Source organism: Desmodus rotundus, chromosome 12 (assembly GCF_022682495.2).
Source record: "Desmodus rotundus isolate HL8 chromosome 12, HLdesRot8A.1, whole genome shotgun sequence".
NCBI lineage: Eukaryota > Metazoa > Chordata > Mammalia > Chiroptera > Phyllostomidae > Desmodus > Desmodus rotundus.
In genome coordinates, this window is record NC_071398.1 from 63809630 (window position 1) to 63822480 (window position 12851).

Here is a 12851-nt window from a genome sequence, read left to right on the forward strand (position 1 = left end):
ACCCAGAAATCAAGCCGGCAACCGGGTTCTTTCTCTGTTCTTGTCTCACACTCAACATGTTTATGGATCCAACATCCAAACGCATAGATTCACATTAGAGAAAACCCAAGCCAACTCGCTCCCTCGCATTTCGGAAAAGGAAGTGGCGCACAACTCCACGACAGCCCGCCAGCCTGGCACACACCGCCCTGCGTGCTGGATGTGTGAGCCTGCGCCAGGCGCCCTCTGGACCTAATCTTCCGCTTCTACACAGCTCACTGACATAGTAACTGTTGCTTCTCTGACTAGCAGTAAATGCATTTTCCGACAACTTGCTTTTTTTCTAGGTTGTATTAAAATGACTTTACTGGTTCTATATAAAAATCTCTATATCTTCCTCTCAACTTTGCTTGTGAGCCTACCTAAAACTTCTCTTTAAAAAATAGTCTTAAATGATACATATGAGAAATTCAAATAAAATACAATAATCACAAAAGAAATTTTCTTAAAAAATTCTAAATACCTTGTCTAGATACAAGCATCACTAATATTGTTAAACATTTTTCTAGACATCTCTTTGTGCATGTATTCAAACAGAAGGGTAGAGCCCTGGCTGGTGTAGTTCAGTAGATTGAGCGTGGGCTGTGAACCAAAGGGTCACCGGTTCGATTCCCAGTCAGAGCACAGGCCTGGGTTGTGGGCCAGGTCCCCAGTAGGACCAAGTGAGAGGCAACCACACACTGATGTTTGTCCCTCTCTTTCTCCCTCCTCCCCTCCTCTCTAAAAATAAATAAATAGAATCTTTAAAAAAAAAAAACAACCCAGAAGGGTAGATAGATGGATGAAAATAATTTTCCAAAAGTGAGATTATAGTGCATAAGTTCATTTCTGTAAAAGTGTCAAATTTAATATTATTTTCAAATTTAATATGAAAAAGAAATTGCAGGGAAACTGAAAATGCCTTATCACAAGAAATATGCAGTGACAGCTGTAGTGGCAAATGGTCACAAGTTCTTTCTCACTCCTCCCACTGAGAGGTAGGATCTTTTTCCCCATGGCCTTGAACCTGAGCTGGGCTGTGACTGTTTTGACCAATAGAATACAATGGAGGTGATGCTGTTTTAGTTCTGGGCCTCACGTGTAGAGTACTAGTAATTTCCACTTCCTCCCTTTTGGAATCCAGCCACCATGCTGCCAGGAAGCTCAAGCAGCTACAGAGCAAAGTCAAGAAGGAAAATTGGAGCCCAGCCAACAGCCACAACTGAACTTCCAGCCAACACCCAGCATCAACGTTACTGCCCAGAGGAGTGAGGCATCCTGAAGTGACGCCTCCAGCCCCTGTGGACACCGGCTGTCACAAGGACAAACTGCCCCCACGCTGAGTCTTGCCCACACTGCCGAAATTGTGATCAAATATGTGGGTGTTTTTGCTTTAAGCCACTAAGTTTTGAGATGGATTCTTATGCAACGATACATAACTAAACAAAATCTCTCCACAGTGATTGAGGGGGATAAAAGATAAAATACTTAAGAAATGGGGTTTCTCAATTATGTCTTTCACATTTAGAAAGTCTCAATTGACTCTAGATGTTAAAAAAAAAAAAAAAAGGTCCCAGTGTTATTTAGTCTCATTTCCACAAATAAATGGTAAAATGTTTACCATGAGATTCTCACCACATCCTCGAACTTCCTCATTTCTATTATTTGGTTTCATCCTTCAGTTGATAAATTTTAACCTTAAGTGTCCCCAACTCCATTAAAAAAAAAAAGAGTTTATGGGCACTATCAAATATTGATTGGTACCTAGAGATAGAATTAAATCACATTGAATCACATGGTGGGAAAGTTACTTCCTCTTCACTCTCAGTTCTGTTTAAATCAAAGAGAGAGCCTCAATTCAGTGCTGGTGTATCTTCAACATCTCTCCAAACCGATGGGTTCTTCCTTTCTAACAAAGAGAGAGTTGGCTTTAAGGTCACCTTGAGCAGGTGACAATGGGATCAGACACCCCCCAGGGTGGCGTGGACTCGCACTCTTTCCAGCAACAGTGCTGGCTGGTCGGGACTGAGCCTCGCTGAGCTGCGCCAGGACCTTCCATTGCTTTATCCGACCACCTAATTTTGACACGTGTGGCATAAACCTATAACCTTGTTATTTTTTAGTTGGTGTTAGTGAGTTGTTTTGTTATTATAATTTCTCCTGGTTTTTACATTTAATTTTTTCAGAAGAAGAGTCTTTTATCTTTGTGTTTTAAACCTCTTTCTTTCTTTATATTTATGATCATTTGAGCAACAAATTGATCTAAAGTGTTGGCCAAGATTTTGGAACACCATCAAAATGAAAAATCCCTGTGTCTCCCCCAGGGTACTGTGAGGCGGTGTGGTTAGTGGAAAGAATATGGAACCGGAAGAGCCGGCGTTCATGCTGCCTGTCACCTACTGGACCCAATAAGCAGAAACAGGGATTGAATCTTTATGGGCGCTTTATTCAGAAGGTCGACAATCTGAGAAGACAGTGGGCTTCTGCCCTAACAGACCATCTTACATTCCATTTTAAACCGACCTTTTTATAGGAGGAGAAAAGGGTAGGCAAAGGGATTGGAATTCAGGGAAGAAGTTAATGAGATAAAAGCTGCAGCATTCTTTTATCTGTGTCCTGGCAGTGGCCTTTGTCTGTGTGAGGCGTGAGCGCCTCACCCTGGAGCACAGTGGCTCAGATACCACCTCCATGGCTTGCAGCCGTCTTGAGCCACAAAGGTGGAACTGCTTCCGGTCTCCTGGAGTCAGGGTGGGTCATACCTTCAGTTCCTGGAACAGTAGCTTTTTACATACATTGATTACTAAGCTTATTAACTGTTACCTGAAACTAAAATTTCCCCAACGTTTGAGTTCCTCATCAGATACAGTAGGGATGTTTGAGTTCCCCATCAGATACAGTACAGATTTGAATGCCGGCCCTAGCAGTTCCTAGCTGTGTGACTAGGACTTAACCTCATCCAGCCTCAGTGTCTTCACTTGTAGAGTGACTAACATGGTGCCTATCAAATGATAAGTACTCAGTGAATGTTCAGGTCCCTTTTCTCCTTCCTTCTTTTCTTCTAAGCTTGCTTGGTGCTGGAATGGCCAGAGTCAGGGTCAGTGAAAACGAGCTTTCTTTGTTTGTTTACCCAAGTGCCAAAGGGTGCGGGGGTGAGTGGAAGGGTTCATCTGAATCCAGGCTGATCCAAGGGCAGAGAATGGCCCCTCGTTTCTATTAAAGAGCCCTGAGAGGCATACAGACCCAGGAGCCCTGTGAGAGTGAGCAGACTTCCTTCTCCTCCCAAGGAAATGAGGAAACTGAGTCAAAGGTGAGAAAGGAGATAAAACCTTAGATCGGGCAATCAGCTCTCTGATTTGTTCTGAAGTTCTCTAAGCAAACACTTATTCTCTCTCTTTCTGTCACACTCACAGACATACACACATTCACACAAACAGGAACATACTTTTCACATATACGCATGTTTACACACAAACTTACACACATACAAGCACTCACACGCATAACACAGAGAAAGACACATAGACATTCACTTTCACACATGCAGATCCACACTCACATGTGTACACATATACTCACACTCACATGGCATGCACACACAGGCACACCCTCACTCACTCACACGCACACTCCTATTAAACTCTTCTCCCTATTAAAAGAAAAAAAGAAATCGCTCCTGCTCTTAGGCGTCCAGAAACGGTATCTCCTCAGTCGCAGGCATGCTCTGAAATGCTGTCCTATTCGTTATCACAGGGCCCTGGGCAGTGGCCCACTCGATTAAATGCAGGACAGCCGACTCCAGGGATCAAAACACCCACTTGGGCAAGAACAGGAGCATAACTGATTACACTCATTTTCTTGCCCAATCACGACATTTACAGCCCACTGAAAATATTTGAACCATTACCAAGCCAAATCCCCAATTTTCTATTGGAGTTTCATAAATCTCAGATATGATCTTTATCCCAAGCCAAAGCTGAGTTCATTAAAAATACTTGTTAACCTAATTAGGCATCAGAGCTAAGAGCCCATTCTAACTTGGAGGACGGGTGAGTGAGCAGGCAGATGGGATGGGTGGCTTCATGTCCCTAAGATCCGCCACTGGTGGTAATTTATTTTAGAAAGAGCATCTTTAATTAAGTTTGAATAGCATCTGATTTATCGTGTGTGCCAAATATGCAGTCACCGAGGACCACTGTGCTCAAGAGCCCTAAGTTCCCGGACGCTAAATCAGCTCGGGTCTATGTCACCGGGTGGACAGAGCCAACACTGCCTCCCTACCCCGCCATGCCTCCACTTCACAGAGACGCTTCTTATGGCAGCACCATCCTTTTTGAGCGTGCTCCGGGAGTCCAACATGTACAGAAATCTAAAACACCCGTATATCTAATATACACGTCGCAGTCCTGGCTGAGCCTACCCGGGGCTACTACTGCAGAAGTCGTGGTCTGGTGACCGCTGTAGCATCTCTCCACAGGAGCCCACGGTGAGAGTTTGGAGGAGGCCAGAGGTACTTAGTGTAGCAGAGGGAAGGAAGGGAAAGGGCAGTTTCTGTCCCTGCTGCAATCTCCGCCCCTCGGCAGGCTCCTGCCAACTCTGCAGGCTAACAGACTAGAGTTGATCTCCTGGGAGAGACAGGTCAGGATAGGAAGCCAACGGAGCAGCTTTCATGAAAGTCCAGGAGAGATGCTGGGCACAGCTGATACTGAGACACCCAAGCACAGCCAAGGGGGGGGACAGGGTCATTGCCCCGCTTTGGTACCACAGCACTGCAGCAGGGTCTGGCAGGGGCTGCAGCTGCAGGGCAGCTACATGGCAACTGTGGTGGAGGACCTGGTCTCGCCAGGTCCACCAGGGGCAGCAGCAGAGGCCAGCAGCATCCTCGATGGCTGCGCACCATGGGCTTTCATGAGAAGGTCAAGTGCAAGAACTTGAGCAGACTTCTGAGTACCTATGAGTTCTTTCCAGCAAATCACAGAAACACCTAGGGGAGAGTCAGAATGGCTATTGGATTGAAATCCTTCTTTCTCCCAGAGAGGTTCCAATGTCAGGGTCAATGTCAGGGTCCAATGTATGGGTCAATGTTCCATCTGCCCAGTGATACCTGAGACGTTCAGATTCACACACACACACACACACACACACACACACACAACCTCCACAATCAGTTCATAACTTATCCAAACCTGTATGCTGAGACTACCTGGCTCCTGAGAACCACATGTCCCAGCCTCCCTTGCAGTCACGTGTCTCCATGTGACTGAGCTCCTGGCAAATGGAATATAAGTAGGAAAAATATGTGTCACTTCCAGGCCTGACCCATAATAATGTCCCACTAGTTATGACCCATCTCTTTTTCTAACTCTCATCTGAATAAAGAGAATGCCAAGGACCTAGATAGAAGTTCACAAAATGGAAGGTGCTCTCCCTGGCAGGTGCGGCTCAGGGGACTGAGTGCAGGCCTGAGAACCAAGGGGTCACCGGTTGGATCCCCCATCAGGGCACAGGCCTGGGTTTCAGGCCAGGTTCCCAGTTGGGGTCGTGTGGGAGGCAACTGATCAATGTTTCTCTCTTACACTGATGTTTCTCTCTCTCTCTCTCTTTCTCCCTTCCTTCCCCTCTTAAAAATAAATAAATAAATAACATTTTTTTTAATGGAAGGAACCCAGTTCCTGAATTTTCAATAAGAAAAGCCACCAGACCATAAATACCCACACTGCTGAAACACAGCAAAGTAGAAACTTTACTGTTCCAAGCCACTGAGATGCGGGGATTGTTTATTACAGAAGCTAGGGTTGCTTGCCTTATGCATTATACCATAGAAGCATTCTTATCCCCAGTCTTCAAACAAGGAAATGGAAATTCATAAGGGTTTTAAGTCAATGGTTCCCAACCAGCAGTGATTTTGACCCCAGGGGACATTTCACAACGTCTTGGAGACATTTTTATTGTCACAGCTTGGGGAGGGGATTGTATGGGCTGCTGGCTCCTAATGTGTAGAGGCCAGGGGCACTGCCACACACCCCACAGGGCCCTGGTCGGCCCACGGCAAAGCGCTCCCTGACCCAGGGTGCCAAGCATGTGGGGGATGAGAACGCCCGCCCGGGGTAAGCAAGCTGTCGGAGGTCACTGAACTAGAACTGGCAGGTGGCTTATCATCTCAGCCCTTCCTCAGTGGCAGCTTGTCTCTTTACAGGGACCCTTGTGGGTGAGCCACCATGACACCGTGTGTGCTCAGAGTCCCCACGTCACTGCTTCACCCGGGTCTGAATGGAAGTTCACTCCTGGAACAACGAGCACCCTTAAGCACCCTTCCATAAAGCTCACAAATCTTAGTGAGCTTGAGGGAAGACTGCCGCTGGCATTTCCTACTGAATCAGCGGGGACCGGGATATTGATATTGATTGCAAACAGGCAAACACGTTTGCAGTCTCAAGCAGAGGCCACGCCTGAGAAACTTCAGAGAGAAGGCATTTGTCTTTCTCTGCTAGGGTCCCTGCAGCCTTCTATATTATCAAAAAAAAATCCATTTTCTGCTTTAAAAAGCGGTACATTTGTTTTTTAAGACATTAGTAAAAAATAAATTAAAATTTCCTGTGTTCCATCTGCTGGAGGAACCCATGATAAGTAATTTTGTTCATATTCTTCCATATTTATTTCTATGTATATGTGAACGTGAGGGTTAATTTTGTGCATCAACTGACGGCCACAGGGTACCCAGATTATTCCTGGGTCTGTCTGCGACGGTGGTTTTCCTACGAGGCGAGCATTTGAGGCCATGGACCCAGTAGAGTGCCCTTTGCATGTGGGTGGGCATCATCCAACCTCCTGAGAGCCTGAGTAGAACAAAAGGTGGAGAAAGGAGGCATTTGCCCCTTTTCCCGGCCTCACTGTGGAGCTGGGACATTTCCTCTCCTGTCCTCCTGCCCCCAGACTGGGATCCACACCGTGCCCAGCTCCCTGGGGTCTCAGGCCCTCAGACTCACTCAGACTGAATTGCACCACAGGCTTTGCCGGGTCTGCAGCTTAGAGATGGAAGGTCATGGGGCTTCTCAGCTTCCACAATCACCTGGGCCAATCCTTATAATAAACCACACGTAGAGGAGATATCAACCATCTCTCCTCCATATCTAAGTATATCTACTATTGGTTCTATTCCTCTGGACAACCCTAATACAGCTAATATTTCCATATTTTCACTAAGATAAGATATACAGGGGTAGGCAAGAATAGGTTTGCAGTGGTGAGTGTGTGAAACACAGTTTATTCTTGTATTAGTATTTATTAATTATTGTATTGTTTTCCACATGCACGAATGTAAACCTGCTTTTGCCCACCCCTGTGTATACATACACCCATGCACACACACACACACACACACACAATCAGGGACTGCTAAAGAACAATTCACGTTCCCCTCTCTTGAGAACACTTGCAGAATACATTTCCCAGCCTGCTTTGCAGTCAGATGTGGTCACATGACTAAGTCTAGCCAATGAACATGAGTGGAAGTGCCATGCGCATCTTCTAGGCCTGGTGATGAAAACCTCCCGTACATGCTGCCCCAAGTTCTTTTCTCCTTTTAGCTGGTTGGGGTGGAGCAGCCTCATGTCGGAGATGATGGAGCTTTCTCCGGCCTGAGCTCTGCACGGGTGTTGGCAGGAGAGTTGTCCCAAGTCTGCTCAAGAACATTGTGTGAGCAAGAAACACACTTCTACTGGGTACATGGGGGCTTATTCGTTATACTACTGCAGCTAACAATTGCTCTGTAACTTGCTTCTTTCACTTAAAAATATATTTCAAACATTTTCCCACATCAGTACACACACTATATTTTTTATGACATTTCCCCCCCCATAATTTAACTTTTCTGAAGTTGGGAGATATCTTGTATATGGGAGGTACAATTCCCCAAAGGATTTTATTAAATGAGTGGGGTATCTTGGAATCAAGGAAACATCACAGTCTAAACTTCCTAGAGCTTTAAAAATAATACACATTTACTGTTGCAGTTAAAAACCAGAATAGTATGACGGGGTTTTAAAGGAAAAGTCTTTAGTATAGCAGTAATGTTCAGACAGGGTGGCTCCTTCACTCGAAGATCCAGTTGAAATAGTTTTGCTAGTGAAGGAGCAAAACACCCACAGTTGGATGTGCAGAGGCTGAAGAAATGTGAGACCCCCAATGTGCGTAAGTAGGTAGAGCAAGTGGTCCGATCATACCCAGGTTTAATCTTGGGAACTACTCAGGGTATATTCAGCCACTGCAATGATCTTGAAATCACATCGGAGAGCATCTCTCTGAAGGATTTAGGTGTAAAGGCATCAGACGGAGATCCATCAAGCAACTGTGCGTACCATCTCAGGAAGGATGGAGAATGCCCTGTTTTTAAGGCCATATTCATTCATATTTAAGAAAAGCTACCAAATTCTTGACCTTCTTATCTCCTGTCAAACTTTCCAAATTCCATAAACTTCTTTAACTTACAAAACACATCTGGTATCAAATGAGAAATAGAGTCTTGTGTCAGAAGACATTCTCTCCTTAAAGGTCTTGGAAATACTGAGCACATTTAGAAAGGCTTTCTTGCAGGGCTTGTTTCATAAAACGTTCACCAGGAGAAAATAAGCAAGATGCACTGATGTAAAACTTAAAATTAATTTTATTTATAAAATGCATTTACTGTTTTCCTCTCTGAGGCAATGAGGGACTTTGTGGTCACTATAAAACTCTGTTTTGCCTTTTTTGATGGCTTTTGAGGTCCCTAGAATCCCTAAATTATTCTCTCTGCAACGCATTCCTTTTGGTAGAACAGAACTTTTTCTCACAGAAGGAATTGGTGGTTTAAAAATGCCTTTTGGGGGATACAGAATAAAATATTCATCAAATCTTGCCTCTCAATCTTCCAACATCTACTTATGAAAACTTGCCATCAAAAGTCTTATGGTGACAAAAAATTTCCCAGGTGATAGCAGCAATAATGGATTCACATTATGATTTTTAAATTTCCAATCCAGTTTTTCAACATTCTGCAAATCTTCATGTTTGTCTAGAAAATAACCTCTGGAGTTCTCTTCCTTCTCAATGACTAGTTATGCCATGAGCAAGCAATACTCAAGGACTATTGAGTTTGGGGCTAGAATTCACTGCAGAAAATCATTCAGGGTGTAGCTTCCAAGATACTCGATAGAGTTCCAGATGCTCTTCATCTAATGCCATTTTGACAAATGAAAAAAGGGTAGGCTCTCTGGAAGATGGAATTGTGGTCTATAATGCTGGTCCAGCCAACATCTTCCAAGTGAGAGAGTCTGTTGGCAACTCACTATTAATAGGCAACAGTGAGACCCTCGAATGGTGTGGTTTCTTTGCTGGTGAGTAATGAAAACCACTTGGTTTTTCTGTCCAAGTAGTGAGTCTTGTTCAAAGAGACCGGTTTTATTTAAAGCTTTGAGATGGTTGGAAATGTTTTCCTTGGTTGGGAAAAAAATAAGTCAGCTCTGAAAGATTCTGACTTCTTTCTTTACAATAAAGAGAACACTACTTCCCTCCCAGAGTCCTCTGGGGAACCTGTATCCCTAGGAGACCAGGTTAAAAGTTGTCATTACTTCACCAATGTCTAAATTGCTTTTAAATGTCTTATTTCACTTATTAAAAAACATTTATACATAGTGTCTAATTTGTGCTAAGTGTTGTCCTGAGCATTTTTCATACAGGGTCGGTGGGCACATATAATGCCCCCTTTTATTACAAAATGTTTTATTACAAAATCATAAGCATGTAATTCTGTAACATAACAATATCACACTCAAGCACAACACATGACATTTTAGGTGAAATATTCAAATTAAAGCTATAAATTATTACACCCATATTATTACCCTACCAACCACATTCATGCGGGTGTTGCCTCTGCTGGACCCTGTATATTAACTCCATTAATCCTCACGGTTCTCATATAAGATTTTCCTGATTATTTATTCTTTCCCCCCAAACTTAAGATGACAATGAGCTATTGGGATGGGTAGCACTAATATTTCCATTTGTCTTTTTCTCCTTAAGGATTATTCCAAGAAGATAGAAATGAAGAAAAACAGAGAGTTAACCTTTAAAATATGATTTGGGGATCAATATCAGTAGAGAAATGACCACAAAAAGTATCCCCAGAAGTAAATATTTAACTCTGATAGACCTTGTAGCTTAGGAAATTTGTAGCTTCTAGCCATTGAAGCTAACCAGGTTGTAGTTATTGTACCAAAAATTAGAAACTTTTGTCACAAATATACCATAAAATGCAATTCTACAGATCAGATACTAGCCTTAATAAGGTGCAGGTAATATCAGTTACCACAGTGCTTATTAAGCATTTAAGAAACATCACCACAAAACAGAATGCTATCCTACATAATAGAAGAACAAGGTCTTCGTTTGGTCTATGTGTCTCGAGTTGTATCATAAATGAAACTCGAGGATGGGCAGATGAATTTCAGAAGTCCCTCCACTGTGACCCACGATCTTACCACTCATTTCGTGCATCAGCGTGCCCTTGTCTAGCACAGCAGTCTTCAAACTGTGATTCCCAAAATGCTGGACTGCCATAAAAATAAAGCCTTGTAACATACACCGCTTTAGAAATGCCTCACATTGTGTGGCCTTCCTGGAGATGGTCAATGTGTCCAATCTCGAAAAGCGCCTCCACATTTGACTTGTTTAACCCAGCCTTAGTGTCCTGAGAACATAGCTAGAACCGCTGGATCTAGTGAACTCTGGACAATTTGCTTCAAGGTAAGAGGACAAGTGTGTTGCAGGGAACGGAGTTAGAATCTGCACCTGGGGGTAGACCCGGGGGGCTGTTTCTTGGGCACTAGGGTTCTTTCTGGTTCTTAGGTACACAGGTTGAGTTCATCATACTTCTCAGTTCATGACCTGTGACATCGTGATTTACAAATATATATATATTTAGTCTTTGTTCCCTTTCTTGGCACAGAGCTCCTAAAACCCTTGAAATTTCCTAAGTAGGGATAAGAGTGGTAAAGGTAGCAAGGATGCCCACTCTTGCCACATTTATTCAACATAGTATTAGAAATCCTAGCCAAACCACTTAGTAAAGAAAAAGAAATAAAAGTCATCCACCTTGGAAAGGAACAAGTAAAACTGTCACTTTTTGTAGGTGGCATGATATTACATATAGAAAACCGCAGAGACTCCATCAAAAAGCTGTTAGAACTAAAAAACAAATTCGGTAAAGTTGCTGGATACAAAATGAACATACAGAAATCTGTTGTATTTCTATACATTAATAATAAACTAACAGAAAGATAAATTAAGAAAATAATTCCATTTATAATTGCATCAAAAGAATAATATACCAAAGAGTAAATTTGACCAAGGAGATGAAAGACCTATGAACTGAAAATGATAACACATTGATGAAAGAAAGTGATGAAGACACAAGGAAATGGAAGGATATACTGTGCTCGTGAACTGAAAGGATTAATATTGTTAAAATAACTATTCTACCCAAAGCAATCTACAGATTCAATTCAATCCCTCTCAAAATTCCAATGACATATTCCACAGAGATAGAACAATCCGAAAATTTGTGTGGAATGACAAAATACCCAAAATTGCCTAAATAATCTGGAGAAAGAAGAACAAAGCTTCAGGCAGTAGACATCCTGATTTCAAACTACATTACAAAGCTATAATAATCAAAACAGTATGGTACTGTCATAAAAAAATAGGTCAATGGAACAGAATAGCAAGCCCAATAGTAAACCCAAGCTTATAAAGTCAATTAATTTATAACAAAGAAGCCAAGAATATACAATGGGGAAAGAACATCTTTTTCAAAAAATGGGTTTAGAACTAATAGATATCCACATGGAGGGAAAATGACCTTGACTCTTACAACACACTGTACTAAAAAATTAACCTGAAATAGATCGTAGACCTAAATGTAAAAACTTAAACAGTGAAGTGTCTAAAGATAACCATAAGAGAAAAATCTCAATCCTGGAGTCGAAAAAAAATTCTTAGATAGGACTCAAAAACACCAACCATAAGAGAAAAAAAAATTAAAAATTGGACTTGATCAATTTTAAAACTTCTGCTCCTCAAAAGAATCCATTCAGAAAATTAAAAGATGGAGTCCTGGGACTTCCTGCCAAGATGGAGGCGTAGGTAGACACACTGTGCCTCCTCACACAACCAAAAGAAGGACAACAACAAATTTAAAAATAAAAAACAACCAGAACTTCCAGAATATCAAACTGTGTGAAGTCCAACAACCAAGGAGATAAAGAAGAAACATTCATCCAGACCTGTAGGAGGGGTGGAGACAGGCAGCCAGGCAGAGAGGACTCATGGCAAGGTGGCAGCTGGCAGACCGGGCAAGGCAGCAGCTGGCAGAGCAGGCAGACCCAGTCATGTGCCGATAAACCGGGAGGAACAACTGGGGAGGGAGACAGACCCACAACCCAGGGCTCCACCGTGAGGAAATAAAGCCTCAAACCTCTGATTGAAAACTCCTGTGGGGGTTGAGGTGGCAGTGGGAGAGACTCCCAGCCTCACAGGAGAGTTTGTTGGAGAGACCCACAGGGGCCTAGAACATACACAAACCCACCCACCTGGGAGTCAGCACCAGAAGGGACCAATTTGCTTGTGGGTAGCAGAGGAAGTGACTGAAAACCGTCAGAGAGCCAAGCAAGTGCCATTGTTCCTTCTCAGACCACTCCCCCACATACAGCGTCACAACGCAGCAATGTGGGTTGCCCCGCCCTGGTGAACACCTAAGGCTCCACCCCTTACTATGTAACAGGTGAGCCAAGACAAAAAAA